The sequence below is a fragment of the Topomyia yanbarensis genome, chromosome 3 (genome assembly GCF_030247195.1).
Source record: "Topomyia yanbarensis strain Yona2022 chromosome 3, ASM3024719v1, whole genome shotgun sequence".
Taxonomy (NCBI): Eukaryota; Metazoa; Arthropoda; class Insecta; order Diptera; family Culicidae; genus Topomyia; species Topomyia yanbarensis.
Window position 1 is genome coordinate 355,026,937 of NC_080672.1, and position 21,502 is coordinate 355,048,438.

The 21,502-nt window shown below is 35.8% G+C and overlaps 2 protein-coding genes across 2 annotated transcripts in view; one reads left to right on the forward strand and one right to left on the reverse strand.

The window, feature by feature from the left end:
• LOC131688191 (uncharacterized) overlaps nt 1–21,502 on the reverse strand; it is a 210,974-nt gene that overhangs the window by 123,175 nt on the left and 66,297 nt on the right. The gene's annotated exons all lie outside the window — the stretch shown is intronic.
• The window catches only part of LOC131690099 (EGFR adapter protein-like), a 228,623-nt gene that overhangs the window by 9,528 nt on the left and 197,593 nt on the right, over nt 1–21,502 (forward strand). Inside the window, exon 2 of the mRNA XM_058975633.1 lies at nt 7,159–8,399. The gene's annotated coding sequence lies outside the window, so the exon portion shown is untranslated. The remainder of the gene's footprint in view (nt 1–7,158; nt 8,400–21,502) is intronic.

Sequence of the window (21,502 nt, forward strand, 5' to 3'; positions counted from 1 at the left end):
CAAAAATAGTTGCCGTCCTTTCGATCAGGACTTATTGGACACAACGTAGGGCCTTAACACCACACGTATCAATGCCTTTTCCTAAGACTTTGTGAAATGAGTTTCTTTTGGAAATGAAAGGCGATTTGAGTGCATGTTAAATCCTGCATTTATACATTCTGACGAATGAAATCTGCCCCAAAAGTTATCAAACATATGCCTAAAACTCAAAGTTGGATTTTCTCTTTCACTCATCTTTCTTTTAATATTGAAAATGACTACAGGTCGGACTCGATTATCTGGGGATTTCAAAAAAAATCTCACCCCGGATAATCGAATCAAATTTTGTGTTATTTTATGAATTTAAGCTTTATTCACGAAGAAATTGGAAATAAAATGGTCAGGTAAATGTAAATGTACCTATTCTGACCCTAGTAGATTTTTCAAAATTTCAAGGTGTGATTTGTATTTTCAGTTGGTTTCCATTTATTATTTATATTCGTAACGAGTTAACAGTATGTGTTAGTTGTTTATAGCAATTTGTGCAAGAATTCTAAGACAAAATTTTTAATAAAGTGTTAAGACACACTTTATTAAAAATTTTGTCTTACAATACAAGATTTTCCGAGGTAAATTCGATTACTCGTATACTAGAAAAAAATAAAGTAAGTAAGTAAACTATGGGTCGTCTGTTTCTTGCATCCATGTTAATTTACGTGGTGGTGTCACAAATAACAGCTAACATTTCTTTTAACCGTCATTAGAAGGGGGCGCATTGTGCATCAAAAAAGAGATCCTTGTCTTTGTAGCATCATTTAGTTGACCAATGTGGTACCGGATTGTCAGGTGATCACTACGCATGTATTCTTCGCAAATTCATGATTGTCACCAACAACGTACTACAGAAGGTTACGTAGATGATGGGTTGCCGGCGGCCTCAGCAAGAAGTACTGCTGCCACCCTCCTTACATAGCCTAGCAGCCATTTTTGCTTGAGCTACTCATGAATTGAGCTCGCCTCCAGTGACTGCCGTGTCTCTTATCAGAATCTTGTTAACCATTTCTCGACCAACTTTTATCTACCGCACACAGGGTTACAAAACTATTTTTTCTTAGAACTGTTTGTGTCATTAAACACGAGAAACCTGGTTTAATAAAAATAGATGCTTCTTTCGCAGTGCTAGAAGCTGCTCAATATTCACCCTCCGATCAAGTCCAATGAAATAAGTAGTTTAAGGCAGTCTAAATTAGAAAGTTCTATCAGTTTTCAATAATATTTACACATATTAGGCTATGAAAATATTCCAAAATTTCCTTTTCACTATTAATATAAACTATCCCTGGCAGCACTGTTTCAGCGCAACCAAATCAGTTTAATTGTAATAACTACTGTTCAACTGATAATATTTATAAATGTTAGTGCTCGAATGAAAAATGTCAGTCCCAGTTATTAGTCATACTTGTCGAATGGGTTAAAGATGTCATTGGAATTATGAGCAGGAATCAATTGTTGAAGGGAATAGAAGAAGAAGAAGAGCTATATTGTGTCAAAGTCCACTGGAGCTCAGAGCATTTCATCGAAAATAGGAACATGATTCTATCAGCATCTTGAATAAATCATTATCTTCAGCAGAATACTATTCTTAGCAGGATTCCACCAGATCTTTGAGAAGCTTTTCTCTGGAAGCTTGCATTAAAATTCAGAGAAAAAACCGATTTAATCCACCTATCAGCGAGATGAGACATTTCTTACACATTCACTGTTGTATCATTCATTAGTTTGCCGAACACACGCAAAGTTAGCAAGCAACTAGATGTGAGATAAGCACAGTTTCGAGTCTTGCACGAATAACAAACACTTCGAATAAACTGAACAAATTAAAGAAAAATAACAAACAAAATAAAGCATTAAAATTATTATGAAGCAAAACAATAAAAAAAGTTATTCATCAAATGTATAGAATGATTAACATAAATCAAATTAATAAAATAAATCAAATTAGCTCAAATGAAAATTAGACAATACTAAATAAGTTATGAAATTAAGAGAGTAAATTAAATTGTTTTGAGCTAACAAACTGTCATCCACTAATAAAAAGAACTAACTAAATCGAATTAATAAAATGAAGAAACTGAATAAAATATATGAACTGGGAAAAATTAACAATTTAATAAAATGGTAAATAATATGATTAAAACCATAAAAATTGAATTAATAAGATAAATAATATGGATAAAATTAACCATTTCATACCTATTATTTTTCTAGATCATATATGGTTCCGAAAACGTTTTTCTTAAAAGTGCTAGAGTAAAGAAACACGCAAACCTGTTTTGATCAAGATAGATGCTTGTCTATCAGTGTAAGAAGCATTTTTACATACCGATCCTTAATACACATCTCCTGCAAAGTTTTCAATAGTTCGATTGGGCAGAAAAGATAGACGAAAGCAGTCTACATTGATGAAATTTATCAGTTTTCAACAATATTTGAAAACAAAAATAATTTTTCACCGATAACTGAAAATGTCTCTGGTAGCACTGCTCTAGTGAAATCCAATCATAACAATTGCATCAACTTCAGTTCTACTAATATTTCTTGTACCTATTAGCACTCAAATAAACGGTGATAATCACAATAATTAGTTTTACTTTTTGGTGAGGAAATCTTGTCTAACCCCAAAGTTATAACTGTTCGAAAACGTAGTTGTTCATAAATAACAGGGTATGCAGAGGGTTAATAAAATCAATTAAATGAATAGAATGAATAAAAACAACATGAAGAAAGTGATAAAATGAATAAAAGTGCTTGCTTTCTATATATTTAGCATTTTTTCATTTAGTTTGCTTTTGAACAATATTATGATTGAAATTAAAAAAAAATCCGCTATGTTAAAAGTAAGAGAATTAATAGAATAAATTAAATTGTGCTTAATTAATGTTCTATATTAAAATAATAAAACCAATTACTAAACAAAATTAGCCAGATAATCAAAATGAACAAAATGTGTCAACCCGAAAAATAATAGAAAATTGCATAACACGAAAAAAGTGAATAAAATAAATTGAATGAATGATACGAATAAGATGCATGGGATAATAAACTGATCGGAATGCATACAAAAATGAAATGAATACAAGAGCTAAAATGAGGTCAAATAAACAAAATGAATCAACAAAATGCTAAAAAAAATTTAAAATGAAATGATTATATATTTAAAATAAGTCAAATATTTAAAACACAAAAAAATTAACAATTATAATCCATGAAATGAATGATCTGGAAAAAATGAGTATATAGAATAAAATTTAAAAAAAGTTAGTTAAATAAAGTAAATGAATAAAACGAATTTCACGAATTCCAAAACCATTATTTCCGAATATTCTGAAGTGTTTGTGAAAATCTCATTGCAAATAACACGTTTTCGTTCTTCTTTTATTGACGGCGTTTTAAGATTTTCTGGTGTTTTTAGTTTATTAATGGGCTTTATTCATCAGGAAATCTAGAAATCAGGAATTTGTCTTGGAATTAAAAGATGTTGATTGGTCACAGATATCTGAAAAATGGTTTTTGTACAGAATAGAATTTTCAGGTCCAGCAATCCTTATCACAATTATTTCGTTCGGAATTCTTGTTCTAGAGATATGGGTTTATGAGTCTTACACAAAACAATACCATGAAAAAGGAATGTTTCAAACTACCAGAATAAGTATTTAAATTCATCGAAAATATATAATAAATATGCTTTTAGTCACATTGATCATGAAAAATGTATACTGGAGTTTCCAGTACAACTCAGTATCAGTTATAGTTACACAGTAATATGTATGACAAAAATTCGGCGATATCAACTCTCTGTCCAATGCACAATCTGTGATTGTAATTTTCGCTAATTTACGTGTAGAATACGGAGCACTCAAACGAAACGTCTATTGAATTGTCCAATGCCTGTACTAATTCTGTCATTGAAGCTTCAATTGAAGCGTTCTCAGCTTAAGGCAAGTTAAAAGTTAAAAGTTAAGTTAAAAGCATACTTGTACTGGGATGCAAGTATAGTTCGATAGTTCAGGGGCCTTTTGGCGCCATTTTTCCCGGATTTAATTGTGGATATTTTTGGAATTTTATCCGGTTATTTTTCATACAATTGCACTGCAATACAATGAATCCGCATTTTCAATAATATCAACCCAAAACAGGTGTTCTCAATTTTCAGTTGACACATTTGAGCATATGTTTCATTAAACAATTCAGTAGAGATACTAAAAGTTTAAAATAGACAAGTGCACGTGGTATATCTCTTTCAACATTTTTGTCTTCACACAACCATATTACCCAATTTTAAATACCCTAGGATTTCCGTAATTATAGTATATACAAACGCGCAGTATAGAATTGAATTAAATTGGAGTTGATGTAGTTTTCGGTTTTTGGTCATACACACTAACCCAGCCAAAACTTGTTCAGTAATTTCTTTTGCCGACTTGCTCAGTGAAGTGATAGTTTTAAGGAGCTGTCAGCAAATTGTTTAAAAATTTGCGGAATAGTTTTCATTTTTTAGCGATTTTCAGTAATTTTTCGAATAATTTACTGAAACCCGCAATATTTTTCACTGAATTTATCAGCTCTTCTGTTTTTTTCGGTAGATAAACATTATCCAGTAAATTACTGATTGATTGTTCGGCAAAATTGTACCAACGTTACCGAACCTCGTCAATAACTTACAAAACAATTACAGCAGATCATCTGTCTAGTCGCCATTTTTTGAGGAAACTTCGGACTGACCAGTGTTTTTTGACGTTTGGATAGAACGGATTGCGGAGAGTTCGGTACAAAATTGTTTTACTGAATTGTTTACCGAACGGTTTGCTGTTCAAACCCCCAGCAAAATTTTACTGTACCCAGTAATTTAAATTAAGTGTGTATGACTCTCCTTCGTGCAACGTTTCGAAGTAATAGCTCCTCATCTTCAGAGGAAAGCAGGGTTGGAGCATAAATTAATTACCGTAAACCAGGGTGACTTTGATCATCGGGGTGACTTTGATCATCGGGGTGACTTTGATCACTCGAAACTTTTTTCGTAGATTGCTTATTTCGCCAGATCAGTCTAACTAATCCTTAAAATTTGAATGTGATCAAATAAAGACTTTGCAACTCTTCCAGGAACACCAAATATCTCATGTGATATTTCAAGCAGTGATTTAACTAAGTACAGAATTGATTGGGCTTAGGTTGAGCACCGCCAGCTTTATTATATTGTGAAAGTCCTCCTGACATCGAGGAGACTTCAATTCTCACGATACGCAATGGGGTCTCGATGATAATTGATCTCTAGCTTACTCCACGATCTTTGCTACAGCCTTAAAAAGGTGGCCTGCTTTACTTTCCATGACTACATATCTGTGCCCCTTGTGTTTTTATGAAGCACGTTCGTTGTTTATTAATTTATCCACTTTACATTTGAGATCAATACTGTATATTGTGGATAAAGCTGAAAGGTACTGATAGGGCTGTAGCGTGGTCTTCTGTCGCTATCGGTAGAGTCTTGGTTGTGCGCCCCTTTGGTATTTACATTGGCTTTTTTACAGTTCAACTTTCGAGCAGTAATTTAGTGTGAATCTGGAAATAGCACTTTCATCCTGATATATTACATAAAGCAGACAGTGATGCGCAACCAAGATGCAAATTCAATCCTTCACTTTCAAATTTGCGAAATTTTCATGACGAAACTGAAGGCTAAATATTAAATGTTAAATGATGACATCACAAAGAACAGACGTCCATCTTCAGTATTCAACTTGTGTAAAACCTCTAACGGTTTCGAAGGTAGTTGGGATATCCAAACCAGGTGCGCTACTGTCGTCATGTTTTTTTGTGGCTGAGTTCGACAGAATTGACAGCGGTTATTCCTCGATCCAGTCAAACTAGTCCGGAATCGGTTCGGACTTCCAGCACGAATTCCAGCTCAAATGCATCAACCGATAAATTCGGAATCGGTTGTTTTCTTTGAACAAGATTCCATACTGAATCCATTCAGGATTTCGAACCGGTTCCGGAATGGGTTTGACGGATAGTTGGGATAGGTTGGTGTGGCGGCGCTAGTGTTTATCGTATATTAATTCAAATGTTTACACACGTTTTTTAAATATTTTTGTTCAATCATGGATGTCTGTTCTCTGTGATGACATGTTTGGTATTTTCAGACATACATAAATAGTGTGGAGTATGTTCACTGTTCAGGGTAGCTTTGCTTCAAAACTCTAGTCAGGACCTAACCGAGAGATATTCGCAATAAAATTGAAAATAAATGGAAAATGATTGAGTGACTGGGCTGTTTGAATGAAAGACGCAACTAACAACTACGGTTTGAACATAGTTAGGCATGATTTGCAATTTGTTCTTCAAACCTAACTAACCAAACGAAAATTTGCAGCTCCAAAGCATCAAAACGTTATGCCCAACCTTATAACTCGAATATGCAACCAGTCGCAACATTTTAGTTGTTCCCTAATTATATTGCTCTGTTACTTCATTCATTCTAATAACTCTTCCAGCGATTTGATTGATTGTTTTTGTTAATATTGTAGTCATTCAAATTTCTTGTCAGTTTTTTCATTTTTAGTGATATTCGAATGTCTAAAGTATAATCTAGATAGTGGCAAAAGGTGAACTAGTTTCACATATAAAACTTAAGTTTCATGAGAAAATCATTTTAATAAAATGTTTTTTCTGGACCCCAGACTGATTATTTCTCTTTCGGTCGAAAATGGATGAGGAAAGTCTATTATTTCCTTTCCAGTAGTTTTAGAGATGCCGTTTTTTAATAAAGTTGTTGGCAAAGAATCATGCCATAGCAAAGCCGGGTTGAAACGGAAAATTTTTTGTGTCGGCATTCGGTATATCCGACCTCTGAAATCAAAATTAAATTTCGAATAAAATACCTTCATTGCAGTATAATCCGGATCCACAAAACATGCTTTTAAAATTATGGTGAAGTATAATGAAAACAAAAAGAGTAACGTATATTAGTTAGAATAAGAATCACAAATTATTCTGATGTTTTCGGGCAACTTCTGTTTCCATATTTTATATTGTACAATCCTAGTGCACTATCAGAATTCTTCTGTCGATGCAACCGTGATCCGAAAATCTCTAATCATCTCCAACATCCGTCATTTTTAGGTGCCGAGCAACACCGGAAACTTGAGGGTACCCAAAACATAAACTACGAAACAGCAGAACTTACCGACCGAAGATAAATAGTGATTAAACGTGAAGGCAACATAAAAAAAGTTATTTTCTTCTACTTTTTCGCGCTTGAACTTCTCTCCCCATTTGTCTCATCAACGAACTCGGCCCGAGAGACTGCCAGATTCAGGTGATTCAGGGCGTGTAAATCAAAAGGTTAAAGAGTGCATAGCCCCTTCCCATTCAGCAACAGCATCCAGCAGTGCGAGCGAGCGGCTTTATTCCTATAAGAAAATAAGATGATGTAAAATTTAATTGAAACGAAGAAATACTTATATATGTACCTATAGCATTCGAATGCAGTACAGTGGGAAACGTCGCGTCGTCGCGGCGAAGTAGAAGAGACGAAATAAAGTTTACAAAAGTAGGTGGTACAACGAAACGAATGCAACGCCGCAAAACTGCATGCCGGTGGTAGTCCCGTCAATGTGCAATTGAGTGTGCCTACTGCAAAAACAGCAGAAAATATGTGTGAAATTAAAAATTCAAAATTGCAACAATAAAACGTCAAAGAAATTAAATTATTGTAAAGATTTATCATCTGGAACGCGTGGCTCGCCGGCCAGTGGGCAGCTCGTCGTGGACGGCATGCCGAGGAAAGAGACGGACGAGCGCGGAAGCAAAACTTTCAGCGGCGAAATCATCGGCGAAAAGTAGGCGAGAAGAAGAATTTTAAACCAAACCTGTTTGTGACAGTTTTGCCCATATCTCCTTTTTATGTTCGTTATAAAAAAAATCGATATGTGCATAAAAATATATTTTTTTATAAATTAAGTGGAACGTAGCCGCACAGTTGGGCCGGAGAAAATAACGAACATAAATAACGTCATCGAAAGAGTGCAAGAAGTGGAATTAGCAGTACAAGGCGGAAAGGAAAAGTGAGTGTGCGCCATAGAGGAGAACGAACGAGTAGGCTGCGAAGGTTGTTGGCGATACTCGCGCCCGCGGAGATGAACGGAGTCGATCGCTCCGGCAACGGTTGTGTATGTGTGTGTTTGTAGCTTGATTTTTATTGCGAATTGCATACGAAAACTAAGCCCCGACTGGTCCAGCTGAGCCGGCTGGAGTAGAAGTGTTTTCCGGCTCCAGTGGAAGTTGATGATGGTCGAAAGCAACAAGTAGGATTTATTGAGGTTAGATGCGATCGAAAGATTGTTGCAGACTGCTACTGACGGGTGAGTGTTTTTTTTTTTGTTTTGGTTATTGATTGGTTAACTGACCTGAATGTGTTCGATAAATGCACCTAATTATAGAGTGCTATTCGGTTGAATTGCGATAAATTAGTCTTACAATTTTAGCTTCACTTGAAACTACCTTCGGATGAAGTTTTTATATCGTTTCTCACATACATTCCCGCCATACAAGCATAGTTGATGTACAGAGTATTGCATCGTCGTACGAAATCCCACCCAAAATGAACCTACAACGAAGGGTCGAGTGCACATGGAATTCACACATTTTTCATCTTTATACATTCTGTTTCACAAAGTTTTTCTTTCCTCTCGCTCTGTCGCGTCCGTGATCGAACAAAGAAAATTCTTGCGCGTTCCCTTGTGGCTACAGTTTTGGCCTGCGGTAACCGGATCACGGACGAAAACATGATCTCAAGAGACCTTGAAACAGGTGTTTCCAAAATTCTTGACTCAAAGCGGTACACGAAATTTATAGGAACATTGGCCCACGATGGCTGGCGGAACGAAGCGTTCGTTATGATCCAGATACATCATGATCATCAACGCTCTAAAGTCCAGCTCCAACAGTAGCTAACAGTAGGGAGCACAAGCGGGCAATAAACGGGGGAAGAGAGAGAGAGAAAGAGAAACTAGCAAATGTGTGTAACTTTTTTCGATGATCTGCAGCCAAGGAGGTCCCAGTAAATGTTTCGTGATCGCGGTGTAACTTTCCTTGGCAGGGCAAGCAACGCATATAATGAGTAATTACACGCATCGATTGAACTGACCGCGTCTTCTGTGGACTGCAGTCAGAGAACGATTTAGGGTAGATGATCATTAATTCATTCATATCAGTCTCAATATTCATCTTCGAGGGCTCATGAAGTATTAAATTATGCCAATTCCTTTGAGTTTGTTCTGTTTATACAGGGTGTTTGGTTCATGATAAAGAATCTCTCGAAGGGTGGTTGACTGTCATATTTGGAGAAAAAAAATCGTTCTACACATACCATCAAATCTCAACCGTTACAGATTTATTGAACTTTTTGTGTAAAAAACTTATTTATCTTAAAATACCTCTAACTTAAAAATTATACCTCGTATTTTAAATCTTTTAGTTCCATTGGAAAGGTGAGAAAATTTTCTTTTGAATGATATTCTCATATCTTTCAGTTTATTAGTTTTAATTACCATGTGGTTGTAAAGTAGTTCAAAGTTGGTGTTTTTAATGAGGTTTTTGTTAATTTTCTCAAAATAATGATTTATGATTATAGCAATATCTAGTATTCAAAAGATGGGTTTGAGGACGATTTATAAATTGTTCTTCAACATGATATTCCTATCTCTTCTCGTTTCGTTGTAATTTCACGTATAATTTTTTCCTGTAATCGACCTGCAAATGCTTAAAAGAATTTAATCTAAAAAATATGCTTTATATCATTATTATCGTTAGAAAGTTGAGAAAATTTCCTTTCGATGTATGTATCTTTTAGTTAAGTGTACTAAATGACTTTTTAGTAGTAAAATATCTCAAAATTAGCGTTTTTTGGAGAGTTTTGTAATTATTCTAATTATTAATCAACTGAACTTATCATCACTATTGTTCATTTGGTGCCCCTTAATATTCTCTACAACTTGTTATTTGACACTTTATCCCTATCGCTTTTCATTTCGCTGCAATTTAATTGTTAACACAGCATGACCTCACCACAAATGTAGTGGATTCGGAATCGTTGTTTTTGCATATGAAACGAGGTGATAAAAATGATTTTGCTTCGAAACTAAAAGAGATAATTGAATGGAGTCGAAGAAAGAATTGTAGAACTTACTGAGATGCATTAATTCCATGATAATAATGGTGCTGTTTCTTATTTACTATTTTAAGAAAACTGAAATGCTAATAATAACACTAACTTTAAACTAATTAACTTCTAAAAGAATACTAAATTTACTTAACTGAAAGGTATTTATACCTTTTTCTATGCAAATTTTTCCTTGTTTTCAAATAAAAATAAGAAAAGGTACAATAAGTGCCGTACTTTTTCAATAAGAGCTAGTATAAGTGAATATGAGATAAAAATATTCAAGTTCAATAACCCAAACACATGAAAACAAAAAAAGATAAGTGTATCATGTCAAGGAACAAATTATGCAACTCTTCAAGACTGACAATTTGAATTATTAAAATGATTATGTTAACTATTAAGATTTTCGCGAAATGAACGAAAAATCGATCAAAATTGTTAAATTTTTAAAAAATTACTGTGAAAAGGTTACTTAACCTCATTAACTGAAACATTTGAGGACATTTTTCAATGGAAAATTTTCTCACCTATCCAATGGATCCAAAAGATTTGAAATACAAAACATATTTTTTGAGTTAGAGCTATTTTAAGACAACTAAGTTTTTAACACAAAAAAATCAATAACTTAGTAACGGTTGAGATTTGAAGGTATGTGTAGAACGATTTTTTTCTTCAAATATGACAATCAATCATCCCTCGAGAGGTTCTTAACCATGAACCAAACACCCTGTATAGTACAATTTTTGCAAAAAGTGCTAAAGAGGTAGTCGTTAATTATGGCGTCACTTAAACCAGCTATAATTTCGTCATGAAGCCAAAACTTCGTAGTACTTCAGTACATGTACTTATATTAGCTTACTTATGTCGGCAAAATTTTAGAATGATTTTGAGTAAAATACTCGACATTAACAATTCGAGCCCTCTATTAGAGCTGGTACAATCGTTTCCAGTACGTTTTCTCTGTTTTTTTTTTCTTTTCGTACTTGGCCTTTTTGTCTTCCAAAGTTTGTTTGAAAATAATTGGTTATTCTTGGCGAGTGTAAGCACGCTGATCTTCCCTGAAGCTCGAAATATTTGCGCGTAATTTGAAAAACCATCCAAAAAATTCTGAACTTCGTTGAAGTCGCGACAGAGCTTCCATGAAAGTCATCAATGATTTCAGAGCTTGCCTGCAATTTGATGAAATTCCCACAAGCTCACATTTTTTTTGTAAACTTTTGGGCCATTCATCTTGGCCCAAAAGTTTACCAAAAAATTGCGATTACTAATTTCGATCTCGAATCTGCCGAACTAAGTGCTTTCAGGGTAGCCTGGCTGTCAGAGCAAAACAAGATTCTTTTACAGCAAATTCTGTGTTGAAGTGCTGATTGTACACCACACAGAATCGGAAAGATTGCTGCTTGGAATACGGTACAGTATCTACCAAGCGAATGAGATTGGTTTAATCTCATTTCATGATAATAGACACCAGTACCGGCTCGGCCCTCCAACAAAGAACCATCAGTATAACAAACTACGTATTCTTCAAGTTGTCGCTCCATCTAGCCAGACAGTCATTCCTCACGAAGAGGAATTCTCACATTGATTGTTCTAAAAGGAAAACTAGATGCGTGTAAGGACACTGGGACCAAGTGTATACTCATCCCAAGTAATGATTTGGGCTTACAGTCTTGTAGTTGCAAAATCAATTGGGTTACTGTTCCAGAGCCCAGTAACCTGAAGACTATATACACAAGAAAGTGCTTCTTGTTTCAGAAACACCTGTAGTGGTTTTATGTTCAAGAGTGCCTCTAGAGAAGCAGTAGGTGTTGCCGAGAATGCACCAGTCATCGCCATCAAAACCATTCTCTGAAGATGGTTTAACTTTGATTGGATTGTCATGACTTCTCCCTTCTGCCACCAAACAAGGCACCCGTATTGGTCTAATAATTGTAGTATGTACTTGGGTTTGAGTCCCCAAGATTTGCCGAAAGCCCCGCTACATTGGCCGAAGGCCATGCAAACTTATTTGATCCTGGAATCGATGATATCTGTCCAAATAAGTTTTGAGCCAAGAATAACCCCAACGTACTTAACTTGATCTGCGATAATAATTTCAGAGTCAAAAACTGCAAAGGACGAGCTCCGGTTGTAATCCATTGATGTTTTATTTGGATTAACTGATAGTCCAACATGAGGGCTCAACAACACATAAGGCTTGTTGCATCAAATCAAAAAGTGTGTAGTGATCATTATGTGATAATCATCAACGAAATCATACGTCGGAAAGTCAAGATCATTAAGTTTCCTCAACAAACCATTGGCAACAAAGTTCCATAGAAGTGGTGACAGCACACCACCTTGAGGACATCCGCAGACACTCAGTTTCCTTATCTCTACTTGTCTTAACGATGAGCTCAGATTTCGGTTGTTAAGCATTGCGTGTATCCAGTTCGTGATATATGAGAGTACTCCATGACATCGTGCTGCTTCCAAAATGGATTCGCAAGACACGTTGTCAAAAGCACCTTCAATATCGAGAACTCCTAAACTTGTTGCTTTTGTGAAAAAGCTTTTTCAGTGTTGTAGACAACATTGTGTAACGGGGTGGTAGTAGACTTCCCCCGCTAATATGCATGTTGGATTGCATGCAGCGGGTGCTCGTCCAAGCTAACATCCCGTATGTAGTTGTCGATAAAACGTTCCACTGAATTGAGAAGGAAGGAGGTCAGACTGATCGATTTAAAGCTCTTTGCCTCCTCATAAGTGACGTTATCACCTTTGGGAATGAATTTTACAATTATTCTTTTTGTAGTAAAACCGGAATAATTTCATTCTTTCCCGGAAACATATACCGAGTAAAACTTTCAATCGCTCATTCGATTGATTCGGTTGTCACAATTCAACGTGCAAATGCCCAAGAATTAGAACTACCTGAAAAGAACTCAGGGGCAGTCGTCGGTGATGGCTCCGTACAGCCTGGAAATTGTGTGTCAAAAAGACAGTTGAGTACCACATCTTCATCCGACGAGTATTCACCATTAGCAGTTCTAACTGAACTGACATGAAAGTCTTTCGATTTCGAAAGTAACTCATTTAATCTACTAGTCTCGTTGAGACTTAAGACATTTGTGCAGAGGCTTTTCTAACCACTTCGCTCAGAGGATCGAAGGGCATTTCTGTATGCTTAACGAGCCAACTTAAATGCCTCCAACCCGTCCCTGCGTCTGCGATTCCAAGCTCTTCAATATAACTTTTTGAGTCGAACAGCTTCGGTATTCCACCAAGGTGTTCTTCTAGAAGCACTCATAACTCGAAGCGGACAATGCCTCTTGGTATGCTGCTACTATGAGTGAGCTTGTTTTATTTACCTCATCCAAGTCATTTAGAGATTTAGTCGTCGGGAGATACCCATGAAACCTAGTAACCAAGCTCTCTTCGTAGAGGTCCCAGTTCATAGATTTGGGATTACGATATGTGACGATATCTAGTGAGACGTTTCAATGATCAAAGACGGTGTACTTATGGCCAGATAACGACGGTTCGAGCTCGTTTGGTACGAGCCAGCTTGCCACCTCAAGCGTAATACCGTGAGAGCAGAGAGTTACACCTAACACCTCTTCTCTGCCAGCTCATGCAAATGTTGGGTGGTTTCCTGCATTAAGAATGTACTGATTTGAACTGCTTAAGTATTAATTCGGTGCCTCTCAAATTGATATCTAAGCTGCCCCAAATTATGTGGTGGGCATTTGCATTACTGCCGATTATGAGGGGATACCCATTTCTGCCACAGTATAATACTTCAGGTATTTGAAGGTTGCAGGATGGTTCGCGAACTTCAGGATATTTTAAATAACCTTGATGCCCTTTTGAAAAGTTTTGCGAGTTACACGTGAACTTGAAAAAATGTCTAGAAAAAATTCTGTTCGGCCAACTTCAGGATAGATCTGTAAATTTTTAAGATAAAATTCGATATTCAGAGAGGACGAACTGCGAAAAATTTTACGATTTTTTATTACCTTTTTTCATTTTAACAGATTTTAATTTTGCGTTTTTTTCAATTTTCGTTTCTCGATATATTACTTTTTAGTTTTACATTTTTTAATTTGCTATTTTCCTATTGTCCATATTTCAGTTTTCAATTTATCATCTAATAGTTTTTTTCCGTTTCAAAACTCGCATTTTTCGAAGCACCGAATTAATTTTCTAAATTCTATTTTTCTACTTTCATTTATACAATTTTCTTTTCTTCAATTTCAGATTTCTTTTTAGATATTTCATTTTCTCCATTTACCAGTTTTCAATTTTTTATTCAGTCTGTTTATTTGATATGGCACGGTACCATTACAGTTTAAAGGTGCCAATTTTCGCATTTTTCATTTTAAATTTCTTAAAACTAGAAGATTACAGATTATTTTAAAACTACATTTCAAAAGTAAGGAGCATTTTCAGACTATCTTAACTAGGAGTAAAGTTCAATGTACATGGGGAATAATTCTATTAGATTAAAAAACTACAAGGGACAGCCCTATGGGGTTGCACGAACTGTGGACGTAGGACTACACTACTTAGTGTGAAATATTTAATTTTTAGTGCATTATTAATCCAATAATAAATCAAGTATATTTCATTCGTACATTTCGAACATCGAATGTTACATATTGAACCAAAACTTCGTGCTTATCAGGTTATTTTATTTGTAGTAGGTGATCGCATCCGAATAGAATTTTTTGAGAAGACTTGAAGAAAAAAGACAGAAAACTGCTGTCGAAACGCGTACTAATAACTGGCACTGTTATAAAAATTTATGGGACAATCTCAACCTTCAAAAATTGTAAAAACTTTTCGATTGTGTGAGGTGAAAACCCGGACCGTAGAAGCAAATTCAAATTTTATACAATATAGTCACATTTCATGTGTGTAACAAGCTTTCTAGTTATATTTTGCCATTATTGTAACTTTCATAAAGTAGACATTTAAATTTAATAAATGCAGTGGTCTTATTCATATAACGAAGCACGTAGAATATTGTATTAGTAGAATCAAATTAGATAGGCTGGGTGAAAGTGAATCACATGGAATCAATAAACGTAAATAATAAACCTTCATTGCGCTTTCCATCGATTCGCGTAAATTTATTGCTAAAAAGTTTTCATCATTTCTAAATATGCCTGGCAAAATCTGGCACTGGACAGCGACCTCCAATTCATCGAAATTTGGCATAAAATGTGCATCGATTTTTGTAAAATTTGGGACATTATTACCCAAATTTCCAAAATGCGTATGTAGTATCTTCTAAAATTTAAAAATCTGGCAGAATAAGAGATTTGTCTTTTTATCTGAAAGTTGCCACAACATCTGGCTGTGCCAAAAAAAAATCTGGCATAACAACATCTCTGCAGGCAACTGCCCTTTTTCGACCAAATCTGTTCCTTAAATAGTCGATGACGGCGTCATTCATAGAAGCGTAGCGCGCCAGGTGCTGTCTGTCGTACCTGACTTGAGAAGCGCTACTATCTGTGCGCAAATACGTGGTATTTTGACTATGTTATTCATTATTTAATTGTTTAATGCCATGATACACAATGTGTTTATCCATTGAAATCTGTTCTTAGAAATATGTCTGAGCGTGCAAAAATTTCTAAAATTTATTGTGAGATGGTTGAAATATAAGCGTTTAAAACCTGACCACTTTTCGTTACATACCATTTTTGTTGAATTTGCAAAGTGCACCCCCATATCGAAAACAAAGACGTAGTCCTACGTCAAAAGAGGGGGAGCGGTGGATATCTAAATATAATACTAGAAATACGCCTTAGTTTTAATTTTTAGGAAAATGAGAATGTCATTGAGAATTAACGTAGGGCAATAAGGGGAAACATGAACAAATTCACTTTTTCTCACAGCGACCTATTTACTTGAGTGAGACATTTTCCTAGGGATTTAGTTTCAGCATCTTAGTTACAGCAATGTACAGATAGGAGAGAGTGGACAACAATGTCAGAGAAGAGACGAAATTAGCTTGCAGTTTATGGTAGATCGTCGACGATACGACCTGTACGCCTGTACTGCCAAGACAGCACACAGCGGGTCGTCGGATGATCCTCGTCGAACCCGTGTGGAATTCTCCAAATTGGATCAGATCTCCTGCTCGTTTCGGATCCAATTTTGATTTATGCCAGCACATATACAGTGTGAGTACCACGCAGTAGCGCTCTGATGTAAGTCGGCGCCACAAAGCAATACAAGAGACTTCTGAGAACGAGAAAAATGAAAGAGAGGGGCTTAATATTTATATTGATTGATTTTAGGCAAGGTGCGGAAAACTCGCTCACCGCCATGAGCGTACATGAATTTGTTTCCTTATACATCGTCGGGGGTTTACGCTCTCGTTAAAAAGATACAGACCCACACAACTCGTTCCGCATCACACCGTATGCGATTACGAAGAGAGAGAGAATCGGAAATCGCAAAATTTTTTAACGCGTTCCACATTGCCGATGCAGTGACGTAATGAGTGCCATCGAACATATTCGGCAGCGAACATGTTCGTTCGGAAAAATGATCCAAATCTTCGTGCGCGATCCTGAAACTGAACGATTGAAATATATGGCTGGCCTGAAAATATCGGCAGGAGTCAGTGTTCGCCTGGACACCGCACGGAGTGGCAATTCCTGCTGTGTAGGTTCAACTCGCAGTCATTTCCTTGCTGCGTGTTAATTTTATCATGCGCTATACATGTTATCGCTCGTGTTGAACTCTACCATTGTATGCACAAATGCCGTACTTGCGATGTAGACAAGATGTGTGGTAATGTAAATTGGGTTAGATTTGTTTGGATTTAGTTTAATTTTCAATGTTCAGGCGCGTTCGGCTCCTTCCATGCGCTACATTCGAGAGGAAACTTAGATTTGTCTTCTTTTCTATGCCAATAAATAATCTCGAAAGTTGTGCGTTTTATAGCGTATCATTGCGCTTATAAAGCTCACTACTTTCGGTGATATGCATTTGCATAGAATTGACAAAATATCGATTGTCGCTGATCAATTTTCTTGTTTTTAACTGTAATGATAATATCTTTTGCTTCAATCATATGATTATCCAAGTTTAGGTGGTTTTGGCATGAGGCGAAGCTGGCCCATATTATAACTCAAATTGATGTCTAAATAAATTAAGTGATAACAGTTTCGGTTGAAACCTGACTCAGTTTCGAGATCAAACAAAAACGCATTCGAGCTAGGGCATACGAGTCCGGCGCATAAAGTTCATACCTTTTTGTGTGCATGATATTAGGTGTGAATAAACAGATAGAAAGGGAATCATATGTATCAACTAATAACAATATCATACAATATAATAGATAAATCGAAATTTTAAAAACAGTTTACCAAACGAAATTTTCACTGAAATGCTGCTAAGTTTATTAAGTTTCTTGGAACTAATAATTGGAATGTGGATTGCGTGAAATTTAGTAACAAGAATCACCGTTCTGGCGAAGTAACTATTGGTGTTTGCTTCAGGCAAGATTTGTCCACAAAAATATATAAGGCTAGTAACTAGGACTATAACCATTCATTTATGCGCTTACAATTGTATTATCTATAGCACTGCAGTTATTGACATTAGTCTGAAAGGATTCCACTGGAGCTGTGCTGCCAGAGACATTTTCAGTTAGCAGTGAAAAGAAAATTTGTAGATATTTTCGTTATATTGCATTATTATTGAAAACTGATAAACTGAAAACTGATTTTCCAATCATAATAACTGGCCAACAACATTTCGATCCGCCTCAAATTGTTTAAAATCACAGTATTTTCAAATCGATTGGAATTTATGAATCGGACAAGATCGGTTGAGTTTGAATCTAATATTAATAGAAGACCCCATGTTATATAATACTTTCAGAGAAAATTGGTTAAATCTGACGGTATAAAGATACTTTCCTAAGATTCAAATTTGAAAAATGATACATGGTTAATTTTACGAAGATGCGAATTTTAATCCAGGTCGCAATTCTATGATTGTGAGTATTGTGCGAATTATATTAGAATTTAAACTAAACTGTTCTCATTAGGGTCAGACCCAAAAAAAAACTGTCAGGAAAACTTGGAGTCTCAAACCGAATTACATCTTTGAGTTTATATAAAAAATTGTATGTTTAATAATGTTCTTGTGTGGTGTCAGATGGAAGAAGTGACGACGATCCTGTAAAAGCTTAGCTTTCTGCTGAGAATGGTGTTCATTGCGATACCTGGGGCACTTACGACACAGAACTGCGTAGAACTGAAGAACTTATAAATACTATCAATTTGGACAATCTTCGGCTATCTTTACCAAGCAACTGGATTTTTGCAAAGATTCTAGGGGAATTCTATTGTGCTTCGGAAAGTAAACATTGAGTAGTAGCTTATTACTGAAAGAGAAGCACATAACACAGAGAACAGACGTCCATCTTTAGCGTTCAACTTGTGTAAAAATCACTAACGTTATCGAAGCTAATTGGGATATCTCCACCCGGTGCGTTACTGTCGTCATATTTTTAGTGACCGAGCTCGATAGATTGAAAATCGAATTGTAAAGCCTGAAGATATTTAGGTTTGAAGGAAACCATTTTTGTTGTAAAAATCACTTTCAACTGTCCAAACAAAAGGTTCTTTTGAAAATTTTCTCCAGAAATAGTCTTATTATCCAGTGTAGCGCATTCCTCTGTATTTGACTCCTAAAGTGCACAGACTCTGGGTCTTACTATAAAAATTGATTCCGTTAGACACTAGTTACACTGTTACCAGTTATATTATATATAAATAATACATTTCTATGCATTGTAATCAATAAATATAACACGTATAGCATAAAATATAGTTAACCCTTAAATGCATTACGCTGTTTTAAAACAATATTACCCAAAACATCTCAAAACTATCACAGTAATGTATTGAAACTATGAAACAACTTTCACAAAATAAAAAAAAAAAGAATTGTTTGCGCCTTTGAGGGTTAATATGATTCCCTTATGTGGAAATAAAGTAAAATGTGATATCAATTGATACAAAAAATATCTATTGCACATTTTTAAAAGACCTATTATGGACAACAATAATGTTGCCAAAAACGGAATCCATTTGTTGCCAAAATCTGAGTGTACCGAAAAGGGAGCATGCAAAAATCGGAACGTGCCAAAAACGCAATCTTACTGTACTATCATTGAACAGCCTCCAAGAAACATAAAACACACATATCGTCAATACTTCCTCCATTCCATTGCACGTTGAATAACCTTTGTCAATACGCTCCAGTATTGATAACACAACTGAACGTGTAAAGACCGCTAATATGGAACACAAACAAGATCAAACATTCTTCACTAGTATATATCATGATTGACAGCAGGAAAAACAAAAAGCACCACAAAAAAGATAAGCAATCAAAAACAAGTTAGAAAACAATATTTAGAACAGATGGATAAATCGTCGTACCCGGAACATCACGTTCCAGATCCATTCTTGATCGCTCATCATTCCGAATTAGATCCACATAACATCACTGTGAACAGTCTAGTGAAAGAAACCGATCCCACGCACCCCGGCTTGGTCACAAAGTCAACTTACTGTACTATCATACTACAAATTATGCAAAACATCAAACTGTCTTTAAAACAAAATCTCCAAAATCTGTTAATGATTAGCGGCTCTTAAGCGTTCAATAATTCATTGTGATATAACAAAGTTGGGTTGACGATGTGCATCAAAAATATTGAACCCGTAAAGTCCGCTATTCATTTATAACTATAGGTATATATATATATATATATATATATATATATATATATATATATATATATATATATATATATATATATATATATATATATATATATATATATATATATATATATATATATATATATATATATATATATATATATATATATATATATATATATATATATATATATATATATATATATATATATATATGAGGAATATCAACGATATACAAAGGGACAATCTGCTCGCTTAGCATATTACAAACACGCACATGCACTCGACTGACACTATACCACTTCATCGATACAAAACACCACGGCAGCGTCAATGCAAATAATCCCAAGCACCGCTCCCGCTCGCGTGCGGTGTGAATTGAATCGATTTTCGATTTAGACGAACATAGATCGCGATCCAAATTTTTGAGGAAGAATCGCATTGCCGAACGGATTCGCTCATCATTGTTCGGATACAATTCCGAACATGTATCGGAAAGAACCTAAATCGCAGCGATCCAAGGTAAGCGTAAGAGAGAAAAAATACGAGCATGTGAGCTACCATATTCGCTTGGCTTTAGCCGATCGGGAGCTCAACAGATGACACTCATAAACAAGAAAGACAGAATAAAGCATCGGAGGTGGGTGAGTGCGCGTGAGCCTTGAGTGAGTATAAAACGATGCGATTCTTCCTATCCTTGATTTTAGGTACTAGGAACAGATAGATAAGGGACATGTATCTACATCTCGAACCGGGACGTTGGGTGGTCTTTCTCGGGCCCGGAGGGTATCGATTAGCTGAGACTTGGCGGAACTGTACTCGGTGCACGCCCAGACAATATGCTCAATATCGTGATTGTCGTCGCCACAAGCGCTGATACCACTATCCACGAACCCAATACACCGGAGATGTGCATTCAGCGTGTAATGGTTTGCCATGAATCGAGATATCACACGAATGAAGTCACGACCCACATTCATCGCCTTGAACCAAGGTTTCGTCGATACCTTAGGGACTAACGAATGTAGACATCTTCAACGCTCGCGTTAGTACTGCTTTGGTTTTGCAAGCGCCAGGACGTGCCCCAAAGAGTGCTTGTCGATGGTTCTCTCGTTGGTCCGTCAACAAACCGGCGCCGGTAGCTTTTTTTCTTGGCTTTCCTAAAACTCTTCATTCACGGTTGGCAGATAGTCACTGACGTGGGGATCCGAATAGCACTTTTTGATCCCCGAAAGTACTACTCCTAAAATCGTGAAAGTTGAGGTCTATTTCTGAAGTAAGCCATGTTTTGCATAATGCAAAAGCATTGCATTTAAAATTATTTATTAACATTTTTAAAGACGTGATTTTCGGGATAATGCTTCTGCGATTCCACTGTAGAACAGTGATCAAATCCGTGACCTCGTTCGATGAATTAGCCATCCAAGGATACAATCGCTGAAAGGAGGGGCCATTTCGCAGTGAACTGTATCAAGAATGTTTTTACTGCGGGGAGAAAGTTTATCAAGATGCTTTTAAGGGGGTCAGAAATATTTAATACTGTAAGAATACGGTCCACAAT